The sequence below is a fragment of the Gossypium arboreum genome, chromosome 9 (genome assembly GCF_025698485.1).
Source record: "Gossypium arboreum isolate Shixiya-1 chromosome 9, ASM2569848v2, whole genome shotgun sequence".
Lineage (NCBI taxonomy): Eukaryota > Viridiplantae > Streptophyta > Magnoliopsida > Malvales > Malvaceae > Gossypium > Gossypium arboreum.
The window spans coordinates 63,034,217-63,049,983 of NC_069078.1; the positions used below are offsets into that span (position 1 = coordinate 63,034,217).

A 15,767-nucleotide genomic window follows, 5' to 3' on the forward strand; every position below is an offset into this window, starting at 1 on the left:
TTTTTTTTCTATAAAATGACTTACCTTTGAAAAGCTTTAAGTCATTTTCTAAAAAGAGTTCTTCTATAGGTAATTTTATTTTATATAAAATTAACTTAAATCAAACTTAATATTATTATACTCATAATAATTTTTATTTTTATTTTAAAATTATTAAAATATTAATAAAATATTATTTTTTCAATTTTTTTGAGAAATACTGGGCTGTGATTTTATTAAATAGAAGTCAAAGAAACAAAAAAAATATAAAAGAAAAAACATAACTAATTTTTTTGGCCCAGGTCTAAAGGCCCAAACCCGTCTTAAGTAAACCTAGCCCTAAACAATTAAAACTCATTTCAAAAAAAAACCCTAAAAAATTTATCATCACAGCCAGCCACCATTTTTAAACGATCTCCTTTTTTCTTCCTCATTTCCTCTTTACAATGCTCCCTTAAGCAGACCATCATGGTTCTTTGTCTTTTCATCCCTTGGTAAAGTATTTCCTTGATAAGTGAGTTTTCTCACTATTTTGATCGTTCCTCTATTGGATCGACCCAATTCTTTGAAATACCTTCCCATTTTCATAATCCCTATTACTTTAAAACTTCTAAACTTCAAGCCCTAAGTCCTTCTCAGAGGAAATAGTCACCCCCCTTTCTTCAACGAATTTTACCTGAGAAATATACTTAATCAATTCCTTGCCTGTCAATTTCAACAGCCCTTGCTACCGCACTGGAGAGGCCAGAGCTAAGATAAGTATTTTCATTTTCTTTTAAGCCTTCTTTTGCTAAGATATGAGGTACTTTATTCTTTTGTTTCCATACATGTTGAAAAATACAAGTAACAAAGTTACTGCATAATCGTTTAGCATCAACAATATATGCTCTAATTTTTTATCCATCTTCCTCTCGACTTTTTAATTTTCGGATGATAGTTAATGCATCACCCTCGACTTCAATTCGTAGGAATTCAGATTCTGCCCCAAATCGAATCGCCTGAACGTATGCGAGAGCTTCTACTGCAAATGTTGTCGGTATATGTTTGTTTCTGAATTTTTTTTATTTTTAAGACTTGTCCCAAATAGTTTCTTATAACAATCCTTGTACATGATCTATTATTCTATTTTTGAAATGCAACGTCAAAATTGATTTTGACATTCATCTCGTTTGGTGGCCTCCAATTCTCATTAGCGATTATGTTGACAGGTATCTTTCTATTTACCCCTTCAATTTCCTATATGTAGTCTAAAATGAATTGGGCAACTCTCTCTTCTGTTTGTGCCTTATTCTCATGAATTTGCGAATTTTTTGCTGATCGTAAGCCTCATACAGTACATCCAATGCTTCTAATCTGACTATTAGATTTTTTTCCAAATAAATAACACATCCAGTCATTAAATTATACTTGATTTTGTTCCAGGGGCCACCCAATTCCTAGCCTTGTCGATACTCCAGTTACAAAATAGCAGTCTTGAAAGATGTGCTCTCTGGTTTCTTCGTTATTTCTACATCTTGGGCAAGTCGCAGAATCTTGTACCTTGCATTGAATAAGATTGGAAAAAGTAAGAAAGAAATTATTTAGGGTTTTCCATACTAGGATTCTTATTTTAGCCGGCAAGTTTACATTCTATAATTCATTATACATGGGTTTGTAAGTAATTTAATTTTTATGTATATTTGTTTATATTTCCGTTTGTATTAAGTTTTTGTACCAACTGTGCACTATATAAACTCTTGAAGCCTCTTCTCACCATATGACTTTATCCAATTCTTTCTCAAGTGGTAAGGGAATGTACAGAAGTCTTGTTGCGTCATCTTGGTGAAAGGTATGTTGAAAGAATTCTTGTTGCGTCATCTTGGTGAAAGGTATGTTGAATTAACTCTTGCTTCCATCGATTTGTATCTTGTTCAATTAGTTCTGAAACTAACACAAGATTTTGAGTACTACCTGGATATTGAATCTTGTAGTCAGCTGAGCCCAGAACCCATGCATCATTCCAAATTTGAATTTGAGTTCCGGATCCAACTCGCCAGCCCATCCCTTTATTAAGAAGTCCTTTTGCCGACCAAAGACTTCGCCAGGTATATGACGATAAATTATCTAACCATGCATAAATAAAATCTGAATTTGGGTAATATTTGGCTTTTAAAGATTTGGCTAATAATGAATCTGGATAATAAATCAAACACCAACTTTGTTTAGCTAGCATTGCCACATTAAATTATGAAAGGCATCAAAATCCCATTCCCCCATCCTTTTTTAATTCACCAAGCTTACTCCATTGATACCAATGTATGCCACATTTTTCAGAACATTTTTGCCACCAAAATCGACTCATAATATTTTCTAATTCTTTGCATAATGATTTTGGTAATAGAAAACATGCCATTGCGGAGGTTGGAATAGCCTATAATACTGTGTTTATAAAAACCTCCTTTCCACCTATCGACAAGAATCTATTGCTCCATCCTCGAACCTTACTAATCATCCTGTCCTTTAAAATTTCGAAAGATCTTTTCTTATCCCTTCCAACCATATTTGGTAAACTTAGATATTTCTCTGGATTTCTGGAGGTTTGAGCACCCACTGTGTTAGCTACTTGTTCCCGAATTTTCTCCGAGACATTTGTGCTAAATTATGCCATTGACTTTTCAAAGTTAATACATTGTCCTGAGCATACTTCATACTCTCATAAAATATCTTTTAGATTATTAGCTCCTTTAATTGTTGCGTACCCAAAAAGAATACAGTCGTCTGCAAACAATAAGTGTGTAATTGGGAAAATGAAAAATAAATTTATAAGAATTAAAAAAAAAATGAAATTGTCCAAGATTGCGAAGCTTTCGGTTCTTGTTTTTCGATGGGTGGAGTCAACTTTATTCCCCTGAGTAGGATAATTTGATGGTTGTTTGTGATTCCTATGGTGAGTGATTTCTGGCAGCGGTACGATTTCTTTTTTTTGGTTCGGAAGCGGGCAAATCAAGATTGTACGATTGTGACGTCTGTGTATGGTTTGAATTGTCTTGGTTGCTTCTAAGCCTAGGTGATGGAAAAATTAGAGTTTCTCAATAAGTTTTTTTTTTGTTTGTTTTTTTTTAAGAATTTTCTTTTTAATATTTTTCTTATACGTGTCTTTATATGGTTCTTTATGTTAAAAGTGCATGGTTCTTTGTCGTCTTTTGCATAGAGGCTATTCATGAACTGATTTCCTTTAACTATTCTATGATAAAAATTAAATACTTGAATTGTTATCTTGTTGCGAGCCTTTCTTTTTGGAATCAGGTTTAAATTAGATAGTTTTGTTTATCTTTGTAGCTGATTAGCGTTGTTTAAGGTTTGGCTCTGTTTCTGTGCTTGTGTTTAGTTATTTTGTTGTCAGCCTTTGTTTTGAAGCGTTGTCCTCTTGGGAGGAAGAGTTTGCTGGGTTTTTTGTCGTGTCTTTTTTGAATCTTGTTTGGTGGTTTCGTCTTCCTGAGTAGGCATATGCTTCTTTCTTTGTCTTGGGGTTTTCCCTTAGTTTCCAGTATGGAAGAGGATCTTAACAGTTTATTAGAGAAATTAAAATTTTCAAAGGAAGAAACAACAAAAATCGTTAGCACGAATTTGGATTACAATAATACCCAGGGTTTTGAGGCTTGGGCTATAGGAAAATTATGGTCTATTGAAAAGGTCAACCGTGAAGCTATGTATCAGGTATTTAAGTCAATCTGGTATACGAAAGAGGAAGCGAATTTTGTGGCGATGAAAGGAGTTAGCTTCATTATGTTCGAAAATGTGGAAGATAGAAAGAGAATACTGAATCTGTCCTCTGGTTGTTTGACAAGTGCCTCTTTGCTATGTTTCCTTATGTTAAAGAAACAGAGATGGATTCATATGCTTTCAACCTATCTCCATTTTGGGTATGAATTTTTAATATATCGTTTGAATGTATGGATGTGGGAGGTGCTATCGAGGAAGTTATTGCCATAAACTAGCATGACGGAGATGTTGGATGGACAAAATATATTTGACTTAAGAGTTATAATTGACATTTCTAAACCTCTGCGTAGAGTGGTTCAGTTTGTGAATAGAGAGGGTGTCAGTTCTGTTCGTGCCATCAAATATGAGAGATTCCCTACATTTTTTTATAATTGTGGCCTTATAAACCATTCAAAACAAAAATGTGAAAAGTTGGCTATCCAAAGCAATTCCAATGAAACTAGTTATCAATATGAAAACTAGTTAAGAACTTTTACAGAAATAGCTAATCAGGAGCGAGGAAATTAGAGAAACGGGATTGAAGTTATTGAAGTAAAGAGTAAAAGTGAAAGTGTGTGGAAGGGAAAAACACAAGGAAATACTGAACTAAATGTACCTAGCGTAACAAAGGAAAAAGAAAAAATAAAACTGAATGTAGATGAATCGGGTTCAAGTCCTCAAATGGAGAAGCGATCTTTCAAGTAGGCTCGTAAAGTATGGAAATTTGAGTAATAAAAAGAAGAGGGCAAGAGATAACGGTAGAGTGTTCACCGAAGATAATGCCAGTAGAACAGTCCATAGAGAGCTAATGGATGGCCAGTAGAACAGTCCATAGAAAGCTAATGGATGGTTCATCACCTATTCAGGCGACAGCTGGTGATTAGCCCTGCCAAGTCAATGAAGTTCCTATGCTAGAACTATTGTGGGTTAGGGAATCCCACGATAGTTCGAGAACTTAAGCAACTCTTAGTTGTCAATAACCCTGATGTTATTTTTCTTAATGAAACAAAAACGAAAGCTAATGATTTTCAACATGTTCAAAATAGGTGCATGATGAAAAATGGTTTGGCAATGAGTTCTGAAGGAAGAAGTGGGGGCCTCGCATTAATGTGGAAGGAAGACTTTGATGTTAACATCCAAAACTACTCTAAGTTCCATATTGACGCCCTGGTTCAGTACGAAAATAACAGAAGTGTTTGTTTCACTGGTTTCTATGGTGATGCGAACCCAAGCTTTCGAAATAATTCGTGAGAAATGCTTAGAAGGGTTGAGAGGACGATTGGTGAAGATTGGATTGTAGGAGGGGACTTTAATGCAATCTTGAATGATGCTGAGAAAAAGGGTGGGCGCAGGAAGGCTAGGTCGCAGATAAATGAGTTCAAGGATCTTGTGGATGAGCTGGCTCTTGTCGATATCAAGCCTAATAAAGGATGGGTTACCTGGGTTAATAACAGGGATAGGAATACTATGATTAAAGAGAGATTGGATAGATTCTTTACTTCGATGTCTGTTATTGAGAATTTTCCTTTTATGGCTACTTATGTGGTGCGCCAAACTAATTCTGACCATGATGCTATAGTCTTGGATACTTGGGGACGTAGCGAAATAAATATCCCAGGCTTAGTTTCAAATTTGATGAGTGTTGGGCTATTGATGAGGAAGCTAAGAATATTATTAAAGGCGTTTGGCAATACAATGATAGCAACTTTGTAGGTAAGCTTGATAATGTGTATGTAGCTTGGTTCGTGGCAACGTAGTAAATATAATAATATGAAGAAAGCCATTCGAAGACTGGAACATAAGATTGATAGGATCATTAACTCGCCTCAAGGAATTAACAGTACGTTAGTATTGAAAGAAACAAGAAGCAGGCTCAATCATCTATATGCTAAGGAAGAGAAATACTGGTCCCAAATATCTCGATCACTTTGGTTAAAGGAGGGTAAAAAAAAAACTCGTTACTTCCATGCGAGAGCTACTAGTCGACTGAGGAAAAATAACATTGAAAGGCTAAAAGACTAATGGCAACTGGCTGATGGATTATAGAGACATTTTCAATGTTACTGGAAACTATTTTTGTAACTTGTTTCAGTCTAATAACTATGCTAATGATATCCATGTTTTGAATTACAATAGGGAATGTGTTCCAAAAAATCCAATGAGTGGCTTGAAGTTGACTACATGGAAAGCGAGATCATCCAGGCAATAAAGCAGATGGATCCTAGGAAGGCCCTTGGAGTAGATGGTCTCTCGAGAAATTTCTTCAAGTACAACTGGGAGACTGTTGGCAGGGATAGTATCCGGTTCTGCCTTGATATTCTGAATGGGAATAAAGATGTTTTATATTTAAATAAAACTATGATAATCATAATCCTTAAAATTTGTAACCGTTATGATATGACTAATTACTACCCAATTAGCTTATGGAGGTTCGTTTATAAGGTTATCTCCAAAGTACTTGCCAACCGGCTCAAAGTTACCTCCCTAATTGTATAAGTCCTAATCAGAGCGCATTTTTCCTTGGGAGGATGATTCATGACAATATTTTAATCGCTCACGAATTACTCCACTATCTTCAAAGTTCCAAAAATGGTCCCAATAAAGGCCTCATTGTTAAGCTCGATATGAACAAAGCTTACAATCAAGTGGAGTGGAGTGGGACTTTTTGGAAGCGATAATGTTGAAGATGGGCTTCGGTAATAATTGGGTAAAAAAAAGTTATGAATTGTGTTTGGATCGTTTGTTATATTGTTAAGCGCAACAATTTGTTGTCGGATGTTATTATTCCCGATAGGGGACTTCGTCAAGGAGACCCCCTCTCCCCTTACTTGTTCTTATTCTATATGGAAGCACTCTCAAGAATGCTGCTTCATGCACAGAATAATAATGTCTTATGGGGAATCAGGGCCAGTACCAATGGCCCTAGGATTAACCACATTTTCTTTGTAGATGATGCCCTTCTTTTTGTGAAAAATAAAAATTGTGATGTTGCTTTACTTAATATTTTAAAGGACTTTACTAATGTTTCAGTCAGGAGATAAATTTTAGTAAATCTATGGTTCTTTTTAGTCAAAACACTTCAAATAAGCAAAGGCAGAAAATTGGTGATTTATTAAGGATGGAAGTTGTGGAGAAATTGGATAACTATCTAGGACTCCCCCTGCCTATTGGTAAGAAAAAATCTTTAGCTTTTCAGGAGATTAACAATTGACTGTCTTGTAGAATAAAAAGCTGGACAAATAAGCTTTTGTCATTTTGAGGCAAAGATATTTTCATTAAGGCGATTCTCCAGTCTTTAGCAACATATGCAATGTCAGTTTTCCTTGCTCCCAAAGGTGTTATTGAATATATGCAAACAAAGATTAGCAGAGTATGGTGGTCCGGTAAAGATCGGTGTAGATTTTGGACAATGCCTTCTTGGAAGAATTTGTGTCATACGAAGGGTATGGGAAAGCTCGGATTTAGTGACATCCACTTTTTTAATTTAGCGCTTCACGGGAGGCAGGTCTGGAGGCTCATTAACAATAAAGATACTCTTTTTTATCAAGTGCTTAGCTACAAGTATTTTCCTACTTGGAATATTTTCAACTCTAAAAAACTCGACAGAGCTTCATTTACTTGGAGAAGTATTACTGCTGTAGCTAATGTCCTCAAGAATGGTTTTGGGTGGCAAGTGGGATGCGGTGATCGTATTAATATCCATATTGATAATTGAGGGGTGGAAGGCTTAAATGGGGAAGCTATTAAACCAAATCTATTGAACCATAATGAAAATAGTGTTACAGATCTTTGGCATGTTGAGAGTAGATGTTGGAATACCTGCAGAGTTTGGGAGCTCTATGGCCAAGACTTAGGGGAGAAAATCTGTAACTTACCAATTGGGGATGAGAATCACAACGACAGAATGGTGTGGTATCACAATTCGTTAGGAGAATATAATTCAAAGTCTACTTACTCCTAGCTTCTTTTGAAGCAAATTGGGTTTGGTCCTCATAGGTTTTTTTTGGAGAGCGATTTGGAAACTTGACACCCTTCCTAAGATTTGTGTTTTCATCTAGGGAGTGGGTAACGAAATCTTGCCTACTAATGTCAAAATTGCCTCTATTCATCATGGTTTTGATCAAACTTGTCCTAGGTATGGTGCTGAATATGAGACCTTTGTTCATGCCCTTAAAGATTGTTCGAGTTTAAAGGCTACTCTAATGCTTGGTTGTTTGGATAGCAGCATTATTTCTAAGGAGTACGATTGATGTATCAACTGGCGGGAAGATTTATTGAGAATTCTTGACAAAAAGGCTATGACAGACTTTGTGACCATGTTGTAGAATTGCTGGAACAATAGAAACAACTGTGTTTTCAAAGGTAAAGAAGATGAAGCGAAGGATATTTGGAATAAGGCCAGTATGCTCAGCAAAGATTTTTCCATCCATAACCTATTAAAGGTGCCGATGTTATCAGCCCAGCTCGACGTAAGAAAATGGGTTAAACCTCCGAAAAACTGCATTAAAATTAACTTTGATGCTTCTACTGGTAATAACAGAACTGGATATGGGGATATTATTAGGAATGAATATGGTTTTTTTTTATGGCGGTGGAGGTTTTAAAGACGTGCAACTGTCGTTTGAGGAGGCTGAGTGGTATGCTTTTGATGAAAGCATTAAGATTGCAGGTCGATTCAATATTAAAGGTGATGTGCTATTTGAGTCGGATTGTGCAGGCTTGGTCAACAAAATAAATGGCCAGAAAAGGGACCTGATGATTATTGGTGAACGGATTAAGGATAGTCTTAAGGCCTTAGTTAACTTTTAGTCTGCTACTTGTGTTTGGGCTAGTCGGCAATGTAACTCTGTGGCAGATTTTATTTGTAAAAAAATGTGTGCAGATGCTTGCAATTGGTTCTTTGATATGGATTATCCTACAGAAATCCATAATGTTGTAATTAGTGATGCTATTTGAATAAATTCAGACCTAACTCTTGTGGTCGTTTTTTCCTCAAAAAAATAAGTGTAATTGTGGGACCTCTTTGACAAACCATTGCTCCCTTTATACAGCCTTCCCTGGCTGCAAGCTTCATCAAAAATGACAATCCTGCACTACAAATTAAAAATAGATATGGGCTTCAATGATCACCTTGACGCAAACCCCTCATTAGATTGAACTGTTCGCCCCTCACCCCATTCAGACAAATCGAATATTTAGCTATCCTTAAACATTTTTTGATTAAAGACACAAAAGACTCTGCAAATCCCATTTTTTGCATCACTTTTTCCAAATAAAGCCACTCCACCCTGTCATATCCCTTACTCATATCAAGTTTTAGGGCTAAGCTTCCATTATTGCCTATTCCTCTTTGTTTTAATGAATGCATTAATTCATAAGTCAGTAGAATATTGTCTACAATGAGTCTACCTGGAACAAATGCACTTTGGCCCTTATCAGTACATTTATCAAGAACTTGTTGCAGCCTATTTGCCACTGTCTTAACGATAATATTGTACATAACTGTACATAGACTAATAGGCCGAAAATTCTTGAGATTGGTAGGACTTGCTACTTTCGATATAAGTACAATATTTGTTAAATTAATGCCATCAATTGGCTCTCCCTCGTTTAAAATCTTGAGACAGAAATCACCAACTTTTTTTCCAATAATATGCCAAAATCTTTGGAAAAATTAAGCTGGAAAGCCATCACATCTAGTTGCTTTTGTTGGTCCTATACTTTGAAGTGCTGAAAAAACTTTGTCACTGGTTTACTCAGCATAATATTCATAGAATTTAAGATGTGCATACTGATTCCTGACAATATGTATTCAAGATTACCAACACCTCCTAAAGAGAATATGTTTTCACAAAATCATTTAGCCACCTCATCCATTGCTCTTCTATCAGAAACTAGCTGACCATGTTCATTCTCTAGCTCTTCAATTTTGTTAACTCTTCTTCTAAGGGAAGTGAAATTGTGGAAAAATTTTATATTTCTGTCTCCTTCTTTCAAACAATTCAGCCTTGCTCGTTACTCCAAATATTTCTCTTCTTTATCAATTTTCAAATTTAAATGGACTTTAGCATTGATTAAGCCAGCCAAGTTTTTAGTTGTTCTTTCCATTCAGTCAAGGTCTTTAATAAGAGCTAATAACTTTTCTGTCAAACCTCTTCTTAACTTCCTGATTCCTATAGCCCATTTTTGCAATCCTTTGCCAACCAAGTTTAATTTCTCTGTTACCCCTCCATTATACAGTATCCAAAGCTTTTTTACTTCCATTTCACACGAATCTTCCATAGACCACCACGCTTCAAATCTGAATTCTGCCGTTTTTTTAAACATCCCTTTGATTTTGGTTTGTAAAAACAGAGGGAAATGGTCCAAGAAAGAATGAGGCAAACGTCGCATTTTAAATTCAGGGAATAATTCTAGCCAATTTTTGTTTGCAACTCTTTTGTCCAGTCATTCTTTTATGTTTGTTGTTGGAAGATTATCACATTTTTATGTAAACCATTTTCCAGCATAGCCTATGTAACAACCCAAATTTTTAAGGTCATTAGAAAAGTGAGTTTTTGGGTTTTCGATTCTGAAAATTAAATTCATTAGAAATATTTACGAAGTTAAGTAAGAGGTTAATTAGATTTTAATTAAGTAAATTTAGCTTAATTAGGGTTAATTAATTATATGGATTAAATTGAATAAAGTGTGAAAGTTTAATTATAAACTATAGAAAAGTCAAGGGATTAAATTAGTAAATAAGCCTATATGACAAGTGTGTGGTAAGTATAAATACATGTGTATTATTTTAATTGGTACAAATTTATGTGTATATATATGTATTTACTTATTATATAAGTAAATAGTAATATAAAGTAAAATATATTATATTATATAATTATAACATATTGATTAAATAAAGAAAATAAAAGAAATAAAACATAAAAAAGAAAGAAAAAAAGGTACGATTAGCAAGGAAAGAAAGATGGAAAAAGGGAAAGAAAAAGAAAACGGAAAATTAGGGTTTTAAGATTTCAAGCTTGATTGGTAAGTCAATTTAATCCTTTTTTTTGTAATTTTGGTGTCTATAGAATCCTAGGAAGAAATACTATTTGAGTTATGTTGAAATTTAGAAAGTTATTGAATTTTTAGATGTTGATTAAGTTGAATAAATAGAAGAAATATGGGTTTAATTGATAGTAATTCAAGTTAGAAGTGGGAGAAGGATTGAATTGTAAAAGAAAATATAAGTTTTGTAATAGTAAGGATTGAATTGAGAGGATTTTATAATTAATGTTTTAAAATTTAAGAGTTGGAATGGTTTAAAGTGACAATTGAATGAAAATATAGGATTTATTTTGAAGAGAAAGAATGGTTATGGTGATAGGATTAAATTGGAATTTAAGTAAAACTTGTATAGAAATTGAAATGTATAATGTGATATAGTGTATTGATAATAATTTTATTTTAATGTTAACTATTATGTAGCAAACATAGCACCGGAAACGTCATCGAAGAAGGGAAAGGAAAAATTAAACGAGGATATTGAGTAGACTCGAGAATTACGGTTTGCATTTCTATAACCAAACTTAGTAGTTATTTTGATACATATGATTGATATTATGTATGGCTATTGAATTTAAGGTAAGTATTGATATTGTGGTATTGTGTTGATTTATGAATAGTTGAATTGAGATGTATATTGATTGTTGATGATGAATTAAAAAATGAACTGGAAACCCTATTAATAGTGTCAAGCTAGTCGGATATAATTGGAATGCCATAAGATTAAAAGTGTTCAGGGATATTTCGACTTTGTGTCGATGAGATATTATAAGTGTCGCCTTACTGTTGCTGTTCCGGATTCGTTTTGATGAGGTACTCTATGTACCGTTATTGTTACTGTTACTATTACTGTTACGGTGTATTTCAGTTCCTGCTGATTAAACACTGTATAACATCCCGATGTGGGTTGGAATCCGTGTATCCGTCCAAGTCCGAGTTATGCTAATAGGGATAAATTACTGTACTGAGCACTGAAAGATACTGTTGTTACTGTATGATCTTATTGAATACGATTTTATTAATAAGTGTTATTGTAATTTAACTATAATGGAATGGTAATTTATAAAGTTCTTATTGTTAGACTTTATAGTTATGTTTTAAATACATGTTAAATATTGGTTTATAGAAATACCGCTAAGTGTATACTCAGCGTATGGTTTGTTTTCTGTACACAGGATTAGGTACGAAAGAAAGTTGAAGACTCAGCATCCAAGCCAATCCCGAACTCAAAGTGGTGAAAAACCTTTCTTTGGTAAAATGGCATGTACGTAGGCTGATAAGATTTTATTTTGTAAATGATAAGAATGAGTATGAAAAATGTTGAAACATGGTATAAAATATGCATATTTTGGAAATTAAACTTACATGAGTTTGACTAGTATGATAATGTAGTATAATTTCGATATGAATTGTGGTACATAATCCTTCAGAGGTATTGAAGTAAATGATGAATATTTGCTAAGTTTGAATGGTATAATGAATGATATTTGATTTAAGAACTATTAGTAAATGTTTAGGCATGAATTAGATGTGTTTAGCATGTGAAAATAGCTTTAAAATGGTCAAAAATCATGTTTTCACATGGCCAAGTCACATAGGCGTGTGCTCAATCCGTGTGGCTCTCTATTTATGTCACACAGGCTGTCCCCAATGTCGTGTGTGTAAGTCAGATCTGCCCATGGCCTGGCCCCACAGCCATGGGAACCCCATGGGCTGGCCACACGGCCATTCCCAGGCCACATGGGCGTGTGCCTCTATCTTCAAGGTAAAATTTTCAAAGTTGCCGATTTAATCCCGAATTACTTCTAAAGCATGTATTGGGCCCCGTAGACCCATATTAGGGACTTTATAGTGTAATTTGAGAAGTTTCAATTTAAAATACAAATTTATGACTTGGTTTTGTATAAATGCTGGTGTATAAGTCCGGTAATGCCTCATAACCCTATTTCGGTGACAATTTGGGGTTAGGGGGTGTTACAGCCTACGTCTTCCAATCGACAATCATTAAGAACTTGATAAAATTCTTCCATTCGGCCTTCATCCACTAGTAAGGCCATTTCCTTTTTGAAAGCATATAAAATCTCATTAAAGTCGCCACAAACCAACCAATTTGACTAATGTTCTCTTATTAATCTCCTTACAATATCCCAAGCCTCACTTCTTTCACGAGCCTCCGATGCACCATAGAAGTCCGTCAATCTCCAATTTGCCCTAATTTCATTGTCCTCAATATTGACATCAATGTGATGTTTGGAGAAGCTTATTAAATTGAATGTTACATCACTTTTCCAACCAAGACTTAACCCCCCTCTCGTTCCCACTGCTAGAACATCAATACCATAAGTAAATCCACACCGTTGTCAAATTCTTTCCATTCGAGAATTATTTAACTTTGTCTCCATAAAGAAGACAATTTAAGGATTATATATTTTCAGCATATGCTGAAGTCTTCTAACGCCCTGTGGACTCCCCAATCCACGGACGTTCCAACTTAAAATTTTCATTGTGTTAGGTCGGCTTGCCTATTGGCAGCCGCTAGTATCTGATTTTTATAATATTATTCTTTTCGTTCCCCTTAACAGTTCATAGCTATATGACTTGTAACGGCCCTAACCTGTAACCGTCGCCGAAATAAGTTAAGAGGCATCACCAGACTTATAGCTCAGTTCAGAATGATAATTTATCAAATATCATTACATTTTAGTAATTATCACTCATTCACATTCATTATATACTTAAATCAAGCATACAAGCCTTAATCATGCATTCGGGACTAAATTGATAACATATAAAAAATTCATAACTTATAAAATTTTTAACCTTTCAACTGTCACACACCCGTGTGAACAGGCCGTGTGTCTCACACAGTTAGTAGACACGCCCGTGTTTTAGACCGTGTGAAAATAGGGCATACATACTGACTTGCACCACACGGCCAGAGACACGCTCGTGTGCCTTGGCCGAGGTCGAAACTGACGTGGGTCACACGACCGACTACACACCCTTGCGCTAGGCCATGTGTCATTTAGGGGGCATAATGACTTATGTCAAACGATTTATCACAAACCCGTGTGTGAATCCATGTGACACACACAGCCAATACACACGCCTGTGTGTCTAAGCAGTCTCAAACCTGTAGGGTATACTGACTTAATTTGTAGGGTACCCTAGGGGACGCACGGCCGTGTAACTTAACCATGTGTCACACACGGCTAAGACACACGCCCGTGTCTCTGCCCGTGTGGACAAAAATAGGTCATTTGCAAAGCCATTTTGCCAGCCCATAAATACAAGCATTTACAAACATAATTGACCACATTTATACAACTCAATTGGCAACCAAAATAACCATTTGAATACAAATTATAAGCCATATCAAAACTTACCATTTACATATCCAAAAACCTATTCAACCACATGTATAATCCATTCATCTAACATCTATATATCAAGACTTCATTTGCATAATTTCATTCCATCTTTCCTTGCTAAAACATACCATAATTGAACACTTCAATTCAACCAAAATATAACATCAAAATAAGTCAAATCACATGGCTTAACATATACACAAAAATAAGCCAAAGTCAAGATATCAAGTAGCATAACTATCATCCCTTAAACTAGCCTATACATGCCATATTTACAAATTCACAAGTTTAAAAGTACCAATCGGAATATCAAGACTTCATTTGCATAATTTCACTCCATCTTTCCTTGCTAAAACATACCATAATTGAACATTTCAATTCAACCAAAATATAACATCAAAATAAGCCAAATCACATGGCTTAACATATACATAAAAATATGCTAAAGTCAAGATATCAAGTAGCATAACTATCATCCTTTAAACTAGCCTATACATGCCATATTTACAAATTCACAAGTTCAAAAGTACCAATTGAAATTTGGATAGTGTGATGTGCAACTCCGACATGTTCCAAACGAGTGAGCAACGAGCCTCTATAAATCATAGAAAAAGAAACAAAGTAAGCTTTATAGCTTAGTAAGCCCGTATAATTCAGAATTAAACTTAACATTTATACAAAATCAAGCAATAAATAAAAATGTCAACAATTCAATTTAACCATCACCTATTCACACATAGTCATCACATGTTAGTCATTTAACATAAACATAAACCATCCATTAATACAATACTCTGTATTATTCCAAAATTCACATATCATACATATAACATTAATATCACTTATAACCCGCAACTTATCCGTATAAACAGTAGTTAAGCCAGTTGAACCTATTAGAACTTCAAAGGATAGTCGAGTGAACAATGTCAGTAATCTATCAATTCATCATCATGCATGCTCTTTCAAGTCATGGTCGGTAAGCTCCTCCCGAGCTGATAAACAGTAAGCTCTATTGAGCTGAAAATGGTAAGCCCTATTGAGCTGAACAGTAAGCTCTATCGAGCTAAATCGGTAAGCTCCAATGAGTTGAATCGGTAAGCTCCAATGAGCTGAAATAGTAAGCTCTTACGAGCTGAATCAGTAAGCTCATACGAGCTATGGTGAGTCCGCAAAAAATGCAGGAGCTCGACCAATACGATAATCTCAATAACATGTCACTCGTATCTAATGAATTCATATAGTTCAAATGGGGCTCGGTAATAAATACAATATATCATCAAGGCATTCATATTTCAAGTATTTCAATTATATATATTCATTTCAACAAATAAAAGTATAAAAAAGTTCGATTCTAATTATATAAACTTACCTTGTAACCTTGGATAAAACTATCGGCTATTCATCGATCTTTCCTTTTCCCCTATCTAAACTCGATCTCGGTTTATCTTGATCTATATTATATAAAATTAACTCATTCAAACTTTCATTCAATTCAATTTAGCCTAAAACATTTATTTTGGCTAAATTACAAATTTACCCCTAGACTTTTGACTACTTTACAATTTAGTCCTTTTTACACAAAATGGCAAATTTATGCAATTTACCCTTAACCCATGTATAGCCGAATTT

General features: G+C 34.7%; 1 long non-coding RNA gene across 5 annotated transcripts; it reads left to right on the plus strand.

The window, feature by feature from the left end:
• The first annotated feature begins 344 nt into the window (after positions 1-344).
• On the plus strand, positions 345-12,148 carry LOC108463880 (uncharacterized). 5 transcript variants are annotated; one of them, XR_008270865.1, is made up of 5 exons: positions 346-1,187; positions 1,402-1,847; positions 1,950-2,063; positions 11,191-11,269; positions 11,943-12,148. It is a non-coding gene; the product is annotated as an uncharacterized LOC108463880 (long non-coding RNA). The 5 variants fall into 5 exon arrangements; XR_008270863.1 differs by having other exon boundaries at positions 345-1,187; positions 1,402-2,063; XR_008270862.1 differs by lacking the exons at positions 11,191-11,269; positions 11,943-12,148 and adding an exon at positions 5,857-6,174.
• Positions 12,149-15,767: the final 3,619 nt, after the last annotated feature.